Genomic DNA, 5,739 nt, shown 5'->3' with positions numbered 1-5,739 from the left:
ACCAGGGCTGAAGAGGCAGCTAGCTCCGGGATGAAGTGTATTCCCAAGGAACCTGGGTTTGGTTCCCGGCACCCATATCAGGTGGCTCACACCACATGTATCTCTATTTCAAGAGCTCCAATCCCTCTGACGTCCCCGGTCGGCACTTGCATATATCCACACGCAGGCATACACATACACGAAATTAAAAACAAAAAGTCACCTGCCCTAGAGGCATTGCGGGTGTGGCTGCTCTGTCACACGTGTGCCAGTAGATGGCAGAGAGGAAAGGATACATCTACACTCAGTGTTCTGACCTACGAACATCTGAATGGATTAGTGACCTAATATTCCCTGAAAAAGTCTGGCACCAAGGGCCTGGAGAGGGAGCCAACCTGAGATGGCACCAGTCTGGTGCCAGCAGGCCTGGAAGAGCTTCCAAGATGGGAAGCAAGCCAGAGACTAGAAGAACCTCACCTCGGATCCTTGGTCCCAGGTAGGAGTGAACTTGAGACAGATGACCCTCTCAAGGGGCCACTCCGGTGGGTCGGGTGAGGAATGAGCCTGAGATAGCCACTAGTCTGGCACCGTGCAGGCCTAGGAGAATGGGGCGGGGCATATCGTGCCTGAGATGACCCCTGCCTGGTGCCATAATGCATGAACAGGGCATTGCACTCCTGAGATCACTCCTGAAACAGGGCATTGCACTCAGAGACCCTGGGTACCACTAAGAGGAGCAAGTAAGTGGTGGAGAAATGGAAGAGAAAGAGAAACAGGAGGTGGGCACAATGAAGAGAGATAGAACTGGGGACTGGAGGAACAGCCTGATGTGATTATCTGATGATACCACCTAGGACCATGGCCTGGGCTGCCACCTGGGACCACATCTGTGTCCATGTCCCTGCAGCAGGGACTGTTACCACCAAAGCCCAGGTGGACATCCCCTGGTCTGGGCTGCCACCAGTCTGGGAAGATGTTGATGTCTGAGGGCTCTGCAAAACTGACCCCACCCTTCACCTGGGCATTGTGGGAGAGCTGACTTGCGGCAGGAGAGCAGGAGAGCTGGCCCTGCCCCTCATCAGCTGCAGCACCCAGGAGAGTGGGACCTGTACCTTGCCTGGGTAACACAGTGGAGCTGACCCTGGTGGCAGGGGCCTGGTGGTGCGTGAGCTAGCCCCAAGAGTGTGAGTATGGGAGAACTGGCCCTGCAACTTGTCTGCCATGCTGGCCATGTCCCTCACGGGCCGCAACACTCAGAAGAGCTGGCCCTGCTCCTCCCTGGGCAGCAGGGTAGAGCTGGGTCTGGTGGTGGGGTTGCTGGTGAGCCGGCCCTGAGGGTCTGAGGGCATGAGAGCCAGCAGGCTGACCAGCTCAGGCACCTCTCAGGCCCAGACCCAGGACTTCGAATTGGCCCACCCCAACAACTACCCCATAGATGAACTGCTGGCCTGTACTACAGATCCAAAACTCCAGGATCTCCATGACACAGGGAAACTGCAGGATTTCCGAGAGGACTCCCGGGGGTGGCGGAGGGGCGGGGCAGGGCGGCAGCTTCCACAATGAGATTTTTTTTCTCTGCTGGGGTGGGTAGGAGGAGAGGTTGCAAGGGTGGAGAGCAGGTACAAAGGGAGGGGGAATGAGTGGGATTGACATGCATGGTGTGAAATTAACAAAAAGCCAATAAAAAGTTAAAAAAAAATAAATTAAAAAAGAAATAAATTCTAGCACATCAAATTTGACCACACTCTGCCTTTGAGAACAAGGTCCCATTACTTCCTTGTAAGATAACATCTTCCTGTTTTGTTTTGTTTTGTTTGAAAGTTAAATGCAAAGGTGTTGGAGACCCTGTGAGCTAACTGCAGTCAGGGTCTCTGCTGCAGTCAGTCACTGACTGTTGACAATCGCCACTAAGGTGGGGGGTCACCATAGCTGCTGTTCAATAGACTGGGGCTCTGTGGGGCGGCTTGATGTGGGCACGTGTGCTGCAGTTACTTCCGTGAACATTTCTTGATTCGTTTCTGATGGCAGCAACGTTTTATAGCTACACGTTAATCGCATTTTCTAACCTCCACTGCCTTGGCAGGGCAGTTAGACATTGAAGAGCCTCTCTCAGCACAGAGCACACATGCTGGACTCCTGGCTGGAGGCAGCTCACAGACTTGGAACCTTTCCCTCTGTCAGTCTAGAGAACGTGGGACCTTTGAGGTCAGGATGCTGGAAGTGTCTGTGCCGGCCCAACCTGCTGAGCCCCAGGAGAGCCATATGTCAACAACAAGAAAAATGCATAGTTGTTGCTCTGGGTTGTAGTCCAGATGTGCGCTCACGGAGGAGGCCGCACGCTGCGAGGTGCTGAGGCCAATGACCAGAGCAGCTGCTCATCAGAAACAAGGCCTGTAATTTGGCACCAAGGAGGGACCTTCTCCCGCTGCTTGTCTGGAATTGACATTGCTGCTTGGGATGTTTTAAGATAAACTATAAGTCTCTCCCGTGTCAGATCTGGGAAACTGACCACAGGAGCTCCTCTATGGGGGTTTTGAACAGCTGCCCCCATCTCCACAGTGGCTCAGGGTGTGAATTATAGCCCTGGGGGACCCATCCGTCCTTGGAATTTGCACATGGAAGTATTACCTCCATCTGTGCATCCCAAGAGGGTGGGTGCTTTAATATTTAACAGGCCAGTGATTCTCTTAGCTTTCATGTTCCCCAGCGAGTACACGCCCTATCTGTGAACACTGGAAACCTAGGAGAGGTCAGTGTTGGTAGGAGATGACCAACTGCCATCAACCCCGAAAGTAACTCAAACTGGACACCCAGAGGAGGGACCATGTCTCTCTTCACAGCTAGTTTTTCTAAACTTCTCTCTTGATCGCCATCTCTGTGATGGTCATGGTGGTCCATCTACATCTTGCCAATGCCACTTATATTCACAAGCCAACAAACAAACAAAAACAAAAAAATAAACCAAAAACTGTGTACAGGAGCCCTGAGCCATTGAGCAACAGAATGGCTTTTGGAATAATGCCTTTGTTTTGATACATTTTCCCTTGAGGGTGTGGCTTAGTCTGTTTGGGATACAAAGTATCACTGACCAGAGCTGAATGGGCAGACATTTACTTTCTCAAAGTTCTGCAAGCTGGAGGTGGAAGAGTCACAAACAAATAGGTGTCAATTCCTACTCGGGTATGAATATAAACATATAAGCATGAATATAAACATGTAGTGCCCAGCTCAGTGTGAAGCAGACTACAGCCTTCCTAGCACTAAAGAGAATCCTGGCTGGGGGCAGGACAGAAGCTGAGGACCTGACCCAGGCCATGGGTCTGGTGAGGACATAGGTGTGGCCTGAGAAGATGAGGGTTGCAAGCTGTTCTAGGATGAGGGTGGTCCATGTCAGAAGCCTTTGTGGTCCAGAGGAAGCCTCGGTCTGGCAATGGGAGGGATCCTCAGGGAAGAAAAATGGTAGAAATCCCAAACCTTCCCTTCATCTCTCTTGTTCTTCTCTCCCCTTTCCTCCTTTCTGTCTTTATTCTGAGCTTTGCCTCCAGAGCCCCATAGGCTAAGAGGGACTGAGGACTCATGCTAATTATATAGGGAATAATTATATAGTGTATGTGTGTGCATGTTGTATGTGCATGTTGTGTGTGTGTGTTGTGTGTGTGTTGTATGCGCATGTTGTGTGTGCATGTAGTATGTGCATGTTGTGTGTGCATGTCGTGTGTGCACGTTGTGTGTGCATGTTGTCTGTGCACGTTGTATGTGCACGTTGTGTGTGCATGTTGTATGTGCACGTTGTGTGTGCATGTCGTGTGTGCACGTTATGTGTGCATGTTGTCTGTGCACGTTGTATGTGCATGTTGTATGTGCACATTGTATGTGCATGTTGTGTGTGCACGTTGTATGTGCATGTTGTGTGTGCCTGTTGTGCGTGCACATGTCTGTGTAGAGTCAAAGAAGCCAATGGAAGACATCCATAATCTGCTCTAGTATTCAGTCTTTCATTCCCTTGAGGTGGAGTTTCTAATAGAACCTGGAGGTAGATTAGCACCCAGTAAATCCCTGTAATCCTCCTGTCTTCACCCCCAAGCATTCTGGGGTTACAGGCTCACACACAACCACTCCCAGGTTCTTACATGAGTGCTAGAGACTTGAACCTGTATCTTCTACGTAAGCACTCTGCCCCACTGAATGATCTCTCAGCCCCTGGCCCACCTCCTCTCATTGACACTTCCTCGTGCCCCTGTTTCTGCATTCTGGAGTAGCACACATGAAGCCAGCTTCTTGGAAGACCTTAAGGACAAATCTTGCCCTCCTTAGAATCTGAGATCCCTTACCTAATGTCCCTTCTTCATGGTTCGATCTTCCAGACAAACTGGTTGCTTCCTACGATATATCTTATTTCCAATCGAAAACTCTTAAATATGCTTGTCAGAATGAAGCCCACATTAACTGTCATAATACTGCTTCCTTCCAGGCGATGATACTGTCATTAAAACCCCCATGAACTATTTAATAAAGAAATGTTAGTGCCAAGTCGACTTATATAGCATAAAACCACAGCTCTGAGTCACATGGATAGAGTTCCTTTTTCTCATAGATAGGGCTATAGTCCAAAGGGAGAATCGGGCACTGAATAGGCCAACAAATAAGGATGCAGGGGAGGGAACAGCAGGAAATAATAGCATTCTTTCACAACCAAACAACAGCTCTGAATTCTAAAGAGCACTTACGTTGGGTGAGACAATTTCTAACTATGGGTCTAACAATCTTGTATCCGTACATAGTTTTAAGAACAGGTTTCACTGGGGCTTTGTGAGCGCTGATCCATACGACAACCTTGTTAGGTAAAATAGGATGGGCAATATTTAGATAATTAAGCCCATTTTGCAAACGAGGAAACTCGTTTATTTTAGCCAGGGAGCTTGTGGGATTCATGGCCCTCTAACGTGGCTGTTCTGTTCATGGTGCCTGCCTGCACAAATGAACACTGACGAGATTGCTGGTAGCTTCTGCTTGTTTCCCAAGCCAGCTCTGGCGAGGTCGTTAGCAGGATCGTCTGCAGGCTTTAACATATGTATGCACCCACAGATTTATGTGGTGCCTGTGGTGGTTTGGAAAACGCATCTTGCACTCATTGTCAGCCTTGGAAATCAGACCTTGCTCCTGGGAAGCAGGAGCAGGCTGGTCAGCATCAGGAGACACCATTGTTTCGCTAGGCTGGTTTCCCTATCAGGAAGTAGTGGGGAGACATCTGGGAGATCAAGTGACCCCCACAGTTAATAGCCACAATTTCACAGAGATGACATGGTCAGGTACAGGCAGGGGGCCCCGGCAGTGGGGTCACAGGGCACAGCTGTGGGGAAGCAACCACACTGGGCCAGTGGGTCACGGGGGGCCTGGGGGGATGAGCAGAATTAAGCTCCCAGCAGTGTAGACGGTGGTGTTTGGAAGGCTGCTAAATGAGGTGTGTAGGGGGGAGCCCCCAACTCTGTGACTGAGCAACAACACAGATGTTCTGCCCTCACTGGACTCCTTGGCCCTTTCTTCCTCTTCTCAATCCTGAAGGGACAGGTGGGGAAAGAACACACCCATCTTCCTTAGAGATCTCACTAGTCACCTATTTAGATAACCTACACAGAGAACACGCTTCGTTCAGTCTCCAGTCAGGTTTCCGGTCATCTGCTATGCAGTGCCTGTGTGATATACACAGATGTGGATCTATGCAGCAATCCCTCATGTCCTCAGGTACTGTCCAGTTACCTA

At 50.0% G+C, this 5,739-nt stretch overlaps 1 non-coding gene across 1 annotated transcript; it reads left to right on the top strand.

The window, feature by feature from the left end:
• The first annotated feature begins 201 nt into the window (after positions 1-201).
• Positions 202-331, top strand: LOC115062927. Its single transcript, XR_003842834.1, has one exon. It is a non-coding gene; the product is annotated as a small nucleolar RNA SNORA17 (small nucleolar RNA).
• Positions 332-5,739: the final 5,408 nt, after the last annotated feature.

The sequence above is a fragment of the Mus pahari genome, chromosome 1 (assembly GCF_900095145.1).
Source record: "Mus pahari chromosome 1, PAHARI_EIJ_v1.1, whole genome shotgun sequence".
NCBI classification, from domain to species: domain Eukaryota; kingdom Metazoa; phylum Chordata; class Mammalia; order Rodentia; family Muridae; genus Mus; species Mus pahari.
Note: the sequence above shows the minus strand (reverse complement) of the source record. Positions and strands in the feature narration are given on the sequence as shown.